This window comes from Oryzias latipes, chromosome 11 (assembly GCF_053564925.1).
Source record: "Oryzias latipes strain Hd-rR chromosome 11, Olatipes_Hd-rR_3.1".
In the NCBI taxonomy this organism is placed as follows: domain Eukaryota; kingdom Metazoa; phylum Chordata; class Actinopteri; order Beloniformes; family Adrianichthyidae; genus Oryzias; species Oryzias latipes.
Window position 1 is genome coordinate 30,546,413 of NC_136247.1, and position 13,604 is coordinate 30,560,016.

The window sequence follows — 13,604 nt, forward strand, 5'->3', positions numbered from 1 at the left end:
GTGCTTAAGCGGCGACGTTTCGACCTGTATTCAGGTCTTCTTCAGGCCTATATAGCACGCTGGTGAAGTTGGCTGGGTTTTCTGGCACTAAGAGAGATGTTGTCCCTTCGAAGAGCAGAGCAGGTTAGGGTTAGGGTTAGGGTTAGGGTTAGGGTTAGGGGGTTAGGGTTAGGGGTTAGGGTTAGGGTTAGGGTTAGGGTTAGGGTTAGGGGTTAGGGTTAGGGTTAGGGGTTAGGGGAAGTCGACTGAAAAGGGTTAGGGTTAGGGTTAGGGTTAGGGTTAGGGGTTAGGGTTAGGGTTAGGGTTAGGGTTAGGGTTAGGGTTAGGGTTAGGGTTAAGAAAAATAAGAACTCCAATGCTGTGAGCATGGAGTTCCTGATGCACTGGCCTTCTCTGTCCCCACCATGGCTCCACCTTCATCTCCCTTGAATTATGTTTTATTTTTGTTTCAGGAATATCCCGCTCATGAAGAGGTCGGTCTGGTAAGCGCTGCAGGTAAGTAGGGTTAGGGCAAAACATACAGACGCTTAGGGTTAGGGCAAAAAATACACACACGGTTAGGGTTAGGGCAAAAAAATACACACGGTTAGGGTTAGGGCAATTATTCACCTGGTTAGGGATCAGAAATCACAAATTAGGGTTAGAAAATATAATCCAATGATTGGGATTAGAGCTACCTGATTGGGGATAATTGTAATCAAAGTCAGAAAACCATAATAAAGCCCAAAAGAAATGACACTTCAAAATTAAACTTTTAGACTAGGTTGCTCTTTACCACCCTCTGCTGGATAAAAACAGAACGAGAGAGGGACCTGATTGGATTACTCATCCACTCCCTCTGTCGGACCAAGAGGAAGAAACCTAGGACTCCAGTATTTCAGCATCTTCATGGCTGTATCTGCTGTCCAGTTCACATTGTCCTGGTCTGTCTCAACTGGGTCATCTGAAAGGCAAATGTGGTTACACAGTTCTCCGATGTGTTCATTCAGATGATCCAGGACTGCTTTTTCTTTTGGTGGCAGGCGACGTGAGTAACTAATCATGGGAATAATAATGTTGGCTTCGGGGAATAATCTTTCTGCCACTTCAAATGTTTGAAACATCTCAATCACTGGGATGTCTTTGTCCTTATGTGTCCTCTGATGGATGCCAAAGGACAAAAGGATGGTCTTTGGCTGAGTATGGCAGGTGGCGTTCTTTAGCAGGAACTCAGCGTGGTGCCATGTAGCTAGGGGGAAGCTGTCCACCTGGGTGTTGTCAGCCTTGAATGGTGGAAGTCTGCCGACATTAGAATCTCCCACAATGACCGTCTCCTGGTGTATGTGGAGATGCCAGTCTGTGAACTTGCGTGGAGTGGTGGCATGTCGTGTTGGGGTGCATACCTGCACAGCTGCTGCAGAGAGTGCTGCATGTCCCGCTGGGGTGGGGTGAGGAGCTTCTATGTTTTGCTCCTGGGATGCACGCTGAGCATCTGCTGGCTGCAGCTCTGGGATGGAAAATGGTTTTGCTGCAGGGATGATCTTCCTTCGTGTTGGTGGAGGAGTCATCGGAGAATGATGATGAGGAGGAGGAGATGATGATGATGCAGGGGATGAACACCCTGTGTCTCCCATCTGTGTGAATTCGAGCAGGGGTGACCAGTCCCACTCTGTGCTTTTCCTCTTGCTCTTCTTGGGGGCACGTTTGTGTGCTCCTGCTGGGCTCTGTGGTCTTGTGGTTTGGGGCTGGACTGCTGGTGAAGGTGATGGAGACAGCTCCAAGCTTAAATCCTCCTCTGGTTCATCTGTGAGTTCTGAAACAGAGGCAGGAGGAGAGGGGGGGGCCGGTACTCTTAACCTGGTGGTGAGCATTCTCTGGCACCGGTCCAGGGTTTCCTGCTTTAATCGCGTGCCCAGGTGTCTCTTGGCCCAGCATGTGGCGATCTCAAAAGGTCCTCTCCAATCTTCTGTGGAAAACTGGGAAAGTCTGTTCAGCTCCATGTCAATATTGTTCTGATAATGTTCTCTGAGAATCAGGATGGTAGTAAAGGCCCAGTTTTTTGCATTCCCCTGTATTAGAGTCTGCGTTTGTGAGCTGGGGGAAGCAGGTTTGACTATTGTAGTTAAATATTGGCTTATTTTGTTTAAGGTTGGAGGGTAATCTTCTTTAGACACATTAATGGAGTGATGCACCGCTTTGATTAGTCTATTGATGACACGCACCTTCTGGGTGAAGTCCGGGTCATCTGACTGCACTCTGTGTGGGGGTGCTCCAGTTGCATCTCCCCGTGTTGTGATCCAGTGGCCACCATGTTGGTTTGCAGGTCTGGTGCTGCGTCGGGGTCTGTGAGCACGCAGCTTCACCTCACCGTCAGGGTAAAAGCGCCAGTGATCAGATGCTGGCGGTGTGCTGGGGTGTCGGATGTGCTGTGCTTCAAAAAAGCTGGGCCCCCTCAGCTGCGGGTCCTCTCTGACGGCCTCAGCATAGGAGCGTCGAGGGCTCCCATCTGGATGACGTAAAAACGTGCTCCTGTCTCGCTCGAAAACACGGCCTCTCCTGCTGCCTCTCCTGGATTGGACCAGAATCCAGTCGTTTTCATGAGGCCTCGGTGGCATAATGGCTCAAATCACCCTTTCAGACTTAGCTGCTATGCTCATTCAAAAACAAAATGGAGGTCGAGGCGTGCTTTCACCGACGAATTCCGGTTTATTACTGGAGCGTTCAAGTAAAAAAGATATATATATACAAGCCGAAGTTGCAACGTTTCGAACAAAGAACAGTCTTCATCAGGCAAAAGGCTTTGAATAAATGTATACAGAGTTTGAAAAACCTGTCAAATGCAGCTGTGCTCCAAGTCTGATCTGCTCCGCCTGGAGTTCAGAGTAAAATGGACGTTCAGGGCGGATCAACAACCATGATGCACCTGGGGTCCTCTGTGACCAATCGTTCCTTGTCTCCGGGCAGAATGTCCCCTTCGCTGGGCCGGTGGAGTGTTGGAATTTTACAAACTCGGAGGGTTGCATTCAATGGCACTCGTAATTTTAAAATTTCACATAAAACAATAAATTTAAGCTTATTTGAACTGTAGAACATGAAAATATATAACAAATGAAACAAATTATTCTCAAACCATCTTAATTAAAATGTATTTCCTGTACAATATACATTTGTATGAATTTTAGTGACCAATTTTCTGGGTAACAGACTTAAACTTATAAAGAATTGCAGTTATTGGTGAAGTTCACCTCAGTAAAAAGTTCTGTTGACCATCAGACCTTAATAAGAACATAAAACAGTATATACAATCATTTTTTTCAAATTGAAGTGGGTGCGTTTTTACAGCATGTCCTTCTGAATGGAGTTGGAGGATCTGAGGAGAAGAGGAAGAACCTAGTGAAGAAGCAGAGGGCTCTGGCTGGTTAGGATTAAGAAAAATAAGAACTCCAATGCTGTGAGCATGGAGTTCCTGATGCACTGGCCTTCTCTGTCCCCACCATGGCTCCACCTTCATCTCCCTTGAATTATGTTTTATTTTTGTTTCAGGAATATCCCGCTCATGAAGAGGTCGGTCTGGTAAGCGCTGCAGGTAAGTAGGGTTAGGGCAAAACATACAGACGCTTAGGGTTAGGGCAAAAAATACACACACGGTTAGGGTTAGGGCAAAAAAATACACACGGTTAGGGTTAGGGCAATTATTCACCTGGTTAGGGATCAGAAATCACCAATTAGGGTTAGAAAATATAATCCAATGATTGGGATTAGAGCTACCTGATTGGGGATAATTGTAATCAAAGTCAGAAAACCATAATAAAGCCCAAAAGAAATGACACTTCAAAATTAAACTTTTAGACTAGGTTGCTCTTTACCACCCTCTGCTGGATAAAAACAGAACGAGAGAGGGACCTGATTGGATTACTCATCCACTCCCTCTGTCGGACCAAGAGGAAGAAACCTAGGACTCCAGTATTTCAGCATCTTCATGGCTGTATCTGCTGTCCAGTTCACATTGTCCTGGTCTGTCTCAACTGGGTCATCTGAAAGGCAAATGTGGTTACACAGTTCTCCGATGTGTTCATTCAGATGATCCAGGACTGCTTTTTCTTTTGGTGGCAGGCGACGTGAGTAACTAATCATGGGAATAATAATGTTGGCTTCGGGGAATAATCTTTCTGCCACTTCAAATGTTTGAAACATCTCAATCACTGGGATGTCTTTGTCCTTATGTGTCCTCTGATGGATGCCAAAGGACAAAAGGATGGTCTTTGGCTGAGTATGGCAGGTGGCGTTCTTTAGCAGGAACTCAGCGTGGTGCCATGTAGCTAGGGGGAAGCTGTCCACCTGGGTGTTGTCAGCCTTGAATGGTGGAAGTCTGCCGACATTAGAATCTCCCACAATGACCGTCTCCTGGTGTATGTGGAGATGCCAGTCTGTGAACTTGCGTGGAGTGGTGGCATGTCGTGTTGGGGTGCATACCTGCACAGCTGCTGCAGAGAGTGCTGCATGTCCCGCTGGGGTGGGGTGAGGAGCTTCTATGTTTTGCTCCTGGGATGCACGCTGAGCATCTGCTGGCTGCAGCTCTGGGATGGAAAATGGTTTTGCTGCAGGGATGATCTTCCTTCGTGTTGGTGGAGGAGTCATCGGAGAATGATGATGAGGAGGAGGAGATGATGATGATGCAGGGGATGAACACCCTGTGTCTCCCATCTGTGTGAATTCGAGCAGGGGTGACCAGTCCCACTCTGTGCTTTTCCTCTTGCTCTTCTTGGGGGCACGTTTGTGTGCTCCTGCTGGGCTCTGTGGTCTTGTGGTTTGGGGCTGGACTGCTGGTGAAGGTGATGGAGACAGCTCCAAGCTTAAATCCTCCTCTGGTTCATCTGTGAGTTCTGAAACAGAGGCAGGAGGAGAGGGGGGGGCCGGTACTCTTAACCTGGTGGTGAGCATTCTCTGGCACCGGTCCAGGGTTTCCTGCTTTAATCGCGTGCCCAGGTGTCTCTTGGCCCAGCATGTGGCGATCTCAAAAGGTCCTCTCCAATCTTCTGTGGAAAACTGGGAAAGTCTGTTCAGCTCCATGTCAATATTGTTCTGATAATGTTCTCTGAGAATCAGGATGGTAGTAAAGGCCCAGTTTTTTGCATTCCCCTGTATTAGAGTCTGCGTTTGTGAGCTGGGGGAAGCAGGTTTGACTATTGTAGTTAAATATTGGCTTATTTTGTTTAAGGTTGGAGGGTAATCTTCTTTAGACACATTAATGGAGTGATGCACCGCTTTGATTAGTCTATTGATGACACGCACCTTCTGGGTGAAGTCCGGGTCATCTGACTGCACTCTGTGTGGGGGTGCTCCAGTTGCATCTCCCCGTGTTGTGATCCAGTGGCCACCATGTTGGTTTGCAGGTCTGGTGCTGCGTCGGGGTCTGTGAGCACGCAGCTTCACCTCACCGTCAGGGTAAAAGCGCCAGTGATCAGATGCTGGCGGTGTGCTGGGGTGTCGGATGTGCTGTGCTTCAAAAAAGCTGGGCCCCCTCAGCTGCGGGTCCTCTCTGACGGCCTCAGCATAGGAGCGTCGAGGGCTCCCATCTGGATGACGTAAAAACGTGCTCCTGTCTCGCTCGAAAACACGGCCTCTCCTGCTGCCTCTCCTGGATTGGACCAGAATCCAGTCGTTTTCATGAGGCCTCGGTGGCATAATGGCTCAAATCACCCTTTCAGACTTAGCTGCTATGCTCATTCAAAAACAAAATGGAGGTCGAGGCGTGCTTTCACCGACGAATTCCGGTTTATTACTGGAGCGTTCAAGTAAAAAAGATATATATATACAAGCCGAAGTTGCAACGTTTCGAACAAAGAACAGTCTTCATCAGGCAAAAGGCTTTGAATAAATGTATACAGAGTTTGAAAAACCTGTCAAATGCAGCTGTGCTCCAAGTCTGATCTGCTCCGCCTGGAGTTCAGAGTAAAATGGACGTTCAGGGCGGATCAACAACCATGATGCACCTGGGGTCCTCTGTGACCAATCGTTCCTTGTCTCCGGGCAGAATGTCCCCTTCGCTGGGCCGGTGGAGTGTTGGAATTTTACAAACTCGGAGGGTTGCATTCAATGGCACTCGTAATTTTAAAATTTCACATAAAACAATAAATTTAAGCTTATTTGAACTGTAGAACATGAAAATATATAACAAATGAAACAAATTATTCTCAAACCATCTTAATTAAAATGTATTTCCTGTACAATATACATTTGTATGAATTTTAGTGACCAATTTTCTGGGTAACAGACTTAAACTTATAAAGAATTGCAGTTATTGGTGAAGTTCACCTCAGTAAAAAGTTCTGTTGACCATCAGACCTTAATAAGAACATAAAACAGTATATACAATCATTTTTTTCAAATTGAAGTGGGTGCGTTTTTACAGCATGTCCTTCTGAATGGAGTTGGAGGATCTGAGGAGAAGAGGAAGAACCTAGTGAAGAAGCAGAGGGCTCTGGCTGGTTAGGATTAAGAAAAATAAGAACTCCAATGCTGTGAGCATGGAGTTCCTGATGCACTGGCCTTCTCTGTCCCCACCATGGCTCCACCTTCATCTCCCTTGAATTATGTTTTATTTTTGTTTCAGGAATATCCCGCTCATGAAGAGGTCGGTCTGGTAAGCGCTGCAGGTAAGTAGGGTTAGGGCAAAACATACAGACGCTTAGGGTTAGGGCAAAAAATACACACACGGTTAGGGTTAGGGCAAAAAAATACACACGGTTAGGGTTAGGGCAATTATTCACCTGGTTAGGGATCAGAAATCACAAATTAGGGTTAGAAAATATAATCCAATGATTGGGATTAGAGCTACCTGATTGGGGATAATTGTAATCAAAGTCAGAAAACCATAATAAAGCCCAAAAGAAATGACACTTCAAAATTAAACTTTTAGACTAGGTTGCTCTTTACCACCCTCTGCTGGATAAAAACAGAACGAGAGAGGGACCTGATTGGATTACTCATCCACTCCCTCTGTCGGACCAAGAGGAAGAAACCTAGGACTCCAGTATTTCAGCATCTTCATGGCTGTATCTGCTGTCCAGTTCACATTGTCCTGGTCTGTCTCAACTGGGTCATCTGAAAGGCAAATGTGGTTACACAGTTCTCCGATGTGTTCATTCAGATGATCCAGGACTGCTTTTTCTTTTGGTGGCAGGCGACGTGAGTAACTAATCATGGGAATAATAATGTTGGCTTCGGGGAATAATCTTTCTGCCACTTCAAATGTTTGAAACATCTCAATCACTGGGATGTCTTTGTCCTTATGTGTCCTCTGATGGATGCCAAAGGACAAAAGGATGGTCTTTGGCTGAGTATGGCAGGTGGCGTTCTTTAGCAGGAACTCAGCGTGGTGCCATGTAGCTAGGGGGAAGCTGTCCACCTGGGTGTTGTCAGCCTTGAATGGTGGAAGTCTGCCGACATTAGAATCTCCCACAATGACCGTCTCCTGGTGTATGTGGAGATGCCAGTCTGTGAACTTGCGTGGAGTGGTGGCATGTCGTGTTGGGGTGCATACCTGCACAGCTGCTGCAGAGAGTGCTGCATGTCCCGCTGGGGTGGGGTGAGGAGCTTCTATGTTTTGCTCCTGGGATGCACGCTGAGCATCTGCTGGCTGCAGCTCTGGGATGGAAAATGGTTTTGCTGCAGGGATGATCTTCCTTCGTGTTGGTGGAGGAGTCATCGGAGAATGATGATGAGGAGGAGGAGATGATGATGATGCAGGGGATGAACACCCTGTGTCTCCCATCTGTGTGAATTCGAGCAGGGGTGACCAGTCCCACTCTGTGCTTTTCCTCTTGCTCTTCTTGGGGGCACGTTTGTGTGCTCCTGCTGGGCTCTGTGGTCTTGTGGTTTGGGGCTGGACTGCTGGTGAAGGTGATGGAGACAGCTCCAAGCTTAAATCCTCCTCTGGTTCATCTGTGAGTTCTGAAACAGAGGCAGGAGGAGAGGGGGGGGCCGGTACTCTTAACCTGGTGGTGAGCATTCTCTGGCACCGGTCCAGGGTTTCCTGCTTTAATCGCGTGCCCAGGTGTCTCTTGGCCCAGCATGTGGCGATCTCAAAAGGTCCTCTCCAATCTTCTGTGGAAAACTGGGAAAGTCTGTTCAGCTCCATGTCAATATTGTTCTGATAATGTTCTCTGAGAATCAGGATGGTAGTAAAGGCCCAGTTTTTTGCATTCCCCTGTATTAGAGTCTGCGTTTGTGAGCTGGGGGAAGCAGGTTTGACTATTGTAGTTAAATATTGGCTTATTTTGTTTAAGGTTGGAGGGTAATCTTCTTTAGACACATTAATGGAGTGATGCACCGCTTTGATTAGTCTATTGATGACACGCACCTTCTGGGTGAAGTCCGGGTCATCTGACTGCACTCTGTGTGGGGGTGCTCCAGTTGCATCTCCCCGTGTTGTGATCCAGTGGCCACCATGTTGGTTTGCAGGTCTGGTGCTGCGTCGGGGTCTGTGAGCACGCAGCTTCACCTCACCGTCAGGGTAAAAGCGCCAGTGATCAGATGCTGGCGGTGTGCTGGGGTGTCGGATGTGCTGTGCTTCAAAAAAGCTGGGCCCCCTCAGCTGCGGGTCCTCTCTGACGGCCTCAGCATAGGAGCGTCGAGGGCTCCCATCTGGATGACGTAAAAACGTGCTCCTGTCTCGCTCGAAAACACGGCCTCTCCTGCTGCCTCTCCTGGATTGGACCAGAATCCAGTCGTTTTCATGAGGCCTCGGTGGCATAATGGCTCAAATCACCCTTTCAGACTTAGCTGCTATGCTCATTCAAAAACAAAATGGAGGTCGAGGCGTGCTTTCACCGACGAATTCCGGTTTATTACTGGAGCGTTCAAGTAAAAAAGATATATATATACAAGCCGAAGTTGCAACGTTTCGAACAAAGAACAGTCTTCATCAGGCAAAAGGCTTTGAATAAATGTATACAGAGTTTGAAAAACCTGTCAAATGCAGCTGTGCTCCAAGTCTGATCTGCTCCGCCTGGAGTTCAGAGTAAAATGGACGTTCAGGGCGGATCAACAACCATGATGCACCTGGGGTCCTCTGTGACCAATCGTTCCTTGTCTCCGGGCAGAATGTCCCCTTCGCTGGGCCGGTGGAGTGTTGGAATTTTACAAACTCGGAGGGTTGCATTCAATGGCACTCGTAATTTTAAAATTTCACATAAAACAATAAATTTAAGCTTATTTGAACTGTAGAACATGAAAATATATAACAAATGAAACAAATTATTCTCAAACCATCTTAATTAAAATGTATTTCCTGTACAATATACATTTGTATGAATTTTAGTGACCAATTTTCTGGGTAACAGACTTAAACTTATAAAGAATTGCAGTTATTGGTGAAGTTCACCTCAGTAAAAAGTTCTGTTGACCATCAGACCTTAATAAGAACATAAAACAGTATATACAATCATTTTTTTCAAATTGAAGTGGGTGCGTTTTTACAGCATGTCCTTCTGAATGGAGTTGGAGGATCTGAGGAGAAGAGGAAGAACCTAGTGAAGAAGCAGAGGGCTCTGGCTGGTTAGGATTAAGAAAAATAAGAACTCCAATGCTGTGAGCATGGAGTTCCTGATGCACTGGCCTTCTCTGTCCCCACCATGGCTCCACCTTCATCTCCCTTGAATTATGTTTTATTTTTGTTTCAGGAATATCCCGCTCATGAAGAGGTCGGTCTGGTAAGCGCTGCAGGTAAGTAGGGTTAGGGCAAAACATACAGACGCTTAGGGTTAGGGCAAAAAATACACACACGGTTAGGGTTAGGGCAAAAAAATACACACGGTTAGGGTTAGGGCAATTATTCACCTGGTTAGGGATCAGAAATCACAAATTAGGGTTAGAAAATATAATCCAATGATTGGGATTAGAGCTACCTGATTGGGGATAATTGTAATCAAAGTCAGAAAACCATAATAAAGCCCAAAAGAAATGACACTTCAAAATTAAACTTTTAGACTAGGTTGCTCTTTACCACCCTCTGCTGGATAAAAACAGAACGAGAGAGGGACCTGATTGGATTACTCATCCACTCCCTCTGTCGGACCAAGAGGAAGAAACCTAGGACTCCAGTATTTCAGCATCTTCATGGCTGTATCTGCTGTCCAGTTCACATTGTCCTGGTCTGTCTCAACTGGGTCATCTGAAAGGCAAATGTGGTTACACAGTTCTCCGATGTGTTCATTCAGATGATCCAGGACTGCTTTTTCTTTTGGTGGCAGGCGACGTGAGTAACTAATCATGGGAATAATAATGTTGGCTTCGGGGAATAATCTTTCTGCCACTTCAAATGTTTGAAACATCTCAATCACTGGGATGTCTTTGTCCTTATGTGTCCTCTGATGGATGCCAAAGGACAAAAGGATGGTCTTTGGCTGAGTATGGCAGGTGGCGTTCTTTAGCAGGAACTCAGCGTGGTGCCATGTAGCTAGGGGGAAGCTGTCCACCTGGGTGTTGTCAGCCTTGAATGGTGGAAGTCTGCCGACATTAGAATCTCCCACAATGACCGTCTCCTGGTGTATGTGGAGATGCCAGTCTGTGAACTTGCGTGGAGTGGTGGCATGTCGTGTTGGGGTGCATACCTGCACAGCTGCTGCAGAGAGTGCTGCATGTCCCGCTGGGGTGGGGTGAGGAGCTTCTATGTTTTGCTCCTGGGATGCACGCTGAGCATCTGCTGGCTGCAGCTCTGGGATGGAAAATGGTTTTGCTGCAGGGATGATCTTCCTTCGTGTTGGTGGAGGAGTCATCGGAGAATGATGATGAGGAGGAGGAGATGATGATGATGCAGGGGATGAACACCCTGTGTCTCCCATCTGTGTGAATTCGAGCAGGGGTGACCAGTCCCACTCTGTGCTTTTCCTCTTGCTCTTCTTGGGGGCACGTTTGTGTGCTCCTGCTGGGCTCTGTGGTCTTGTGGTTTGGGGCTGGACTGCTGGTGAAGGTGATGGAGACAGCTCCAAGCTTAAATCCTCCTCTGGTTCATCTGTGAGTTCTGAAACAGAGGCAGGAGGAGAGGGGGGGGCCGGTACTCTTAACCTGGTGGTGAGCATTCTCTGGCACCGGTCCAGGGTTTCCTGCTTTAATCGCGTGCCCAGGTGTCTCTTGGCCCAGCATGTGGCGATCTCAAAAGGTCCTCTCCAATCTTCTGTGGAAAACTGGGAAAGTCTGTTCAGCTCCATGTCAATATTGTTCTGATAATGTTCTCTGAGAATCAGGATGGTAGTAAAGGCCCAGTTTTTTGCATTCCCCTGTATTAGAGTCTGCGTTTGTGAGCTGGGGGAAGCAGGTTTGACTATTGTAGTTAAATATTGGCTTATTTTGTTTAAGGTTGGAGGGTAATCTTCTTTAGACACATTAATGGAGTGATGCACCGCTTTGATTAGTCTATTGATGACACGCACCTTCTGGGTGAAGTCCGGGTCATCTGACTGCACTCTGTGTGGGGGTGCTCCAGTTGCATCTCCCCGTGTTGTGATCCAGTGGCCACCATGTTGGTTTGCAGGTCTGGTGCTGCGTCGGGGTCTGTGAGCACGCAGCTTCACCTCACCGTCAGGGTAAAAGCGCCAGTGATCAGATGCTGGCGGTGTGCTGGGGTGTCGGATGTGCTGTGCTTCAAAAAAGCTGGGCCCCCTCAGCTGCGGGTCCTCTCTGACGGCCTCAGCATAGGAGCGTCGAGGGCTCCCATCTGGATGACGTAAAAACGTGCTCCTGTCTCGCTCGAAAACACGGCCTCTCCTGCTGCCTCTCCTGGATTGGACCAGAATCCAGTCGTTTTCATGAGGCCTCGGTGGCATAATGGCTCAAATCACCCTTTCAGACTTAGCTGCTATGCTCATTCAAAAACAAAATGGAGGTCGAGGCGTGCTTTCACCGACGAATTCCGGTTTATTACTGGAGCGTTCAAGTAAAAAAGATATATATATACAAGCCGAAGTTGCAACGTTTCGAACAAAGAACAGTCTTCATCAGGCAAAAGGCTTTGAATAAATGTATACAGAGTTTGAAAAACCTGTCAAATGCAGCTGTGCTCCAAGTCTGATCTGCTCCGCCTGGAGTTCAGAGTAAAATGGACGTTCAGGGCGGATCAACAACCATGATGCACCTGGGGTCCTCTGTGACCAATCGTTCCTTGTCTCCGGGCAGAATGTCCCCTTCGCTGGGCCGGTGGAGTGTTGGAATTTTACAAACTCGGAGGGTTGCATTCAATGGCACTCGTAATTTTAAAATTTCACATAAAACAATAAATTTAAGCTTATTTGAACTGTAGAACATGAAAATATATAACAAATGAAACAAATTATTCTCAAACCATCTTAATTAAAATGTATTTCCTGTACAATATACATTTGTATGAATTTTAGTGACCAATTTTCTGGGTAACAGACTTAAACTTATAAAGAATTGCAGTTATTGGTGAAGTTCACCTCAGTAAAAAGTTCTGTTGACCATCAGACCTTAATAAGAACATAAAACAGTATATACAATCATTTTTTTCAAATTGAAGTGGGTGCGTTTTTACAGCATGTCCTTCTGAATGGAGTTGGAGGATCTGAGGAGAAGAGGAAGAACCTAGTGAAGAAGCAGAGGGCTCTGGCTGGTTAGGATTAAGAAAAATAAGAACTCCAATGCTGTGAGCATGGAGTTCCTGATGCACTGGCCTTCTCTGTCCCCACCATGGCTCCACCTTCATCTCCCTTGAATTATGTTTTATTTTTGTTTCAGGAATATCCCGCTCATGAAGAGGTCGGTCTGGTAAGCGCTGCAGGTAAGTAGGGTTAGGGCAAAACATACAGACGCTTAGGGTTAGGGCAAAAAATACACACACGGTTAGGGTTAGGGCAAAAAAATACACACGGTTAGGGTTAGGGCAATTATTCACCTGGTTAGGGATCAGAAATCACAAATTAGGGTTAGAAAATATAATCCAATGATTGGGATTAGAGCTACCTGATTGGGGATAATTGTAATCAAAGTCAGAAAACCATAATAAAGCCCAAAAGAAATGACACTTCAAAATTAAACTTTTAGACTAGGTTGCTCTTTACCACCCTCTGCTGGATAAAAACAGAACGAGAGAGGGACCTGATTGGATTACTCATCCACTCCCTCTGTCGGACCAAGAGGAAGAAACCTAGGACTCCAGTATTTCAGCATCTTCATGGCTGTATCTGCTGTCCAGTTCACATTGTCCTGGTCTGTCTCAACTGGGTCATCTGAAAGGCAAATGTGGTTACACAGTTCTCCGATGTGTTCATTCAGATGATCCAGGACTGCTTTTTCTTTTGGTGGCAGGCGACGTGAGTAACTAATCATGGGAATAATAATGTTGGCTTCGGGGAATAATCTTTCTGCCACTTCAAATGTTTGAAACATCTCAATCACTGGGATGTCTTTGTCCTTATGTGTCCTCTGATGGATGCCAAAGGACAAAAGGATGGTCTTTGGCTGAGTATGGCAGGTGGCGTTCTTTAGCAGGAACTCAGCGTGGTGCCATGTAGCTAGGGGGAAGCTGTCCACCTGGGTGTTGTCAGCCTTGAATGGTGGAAGTCTGCCGACATTAGAATCTCCCACAATGACCGTCTCCTGGTGTATGT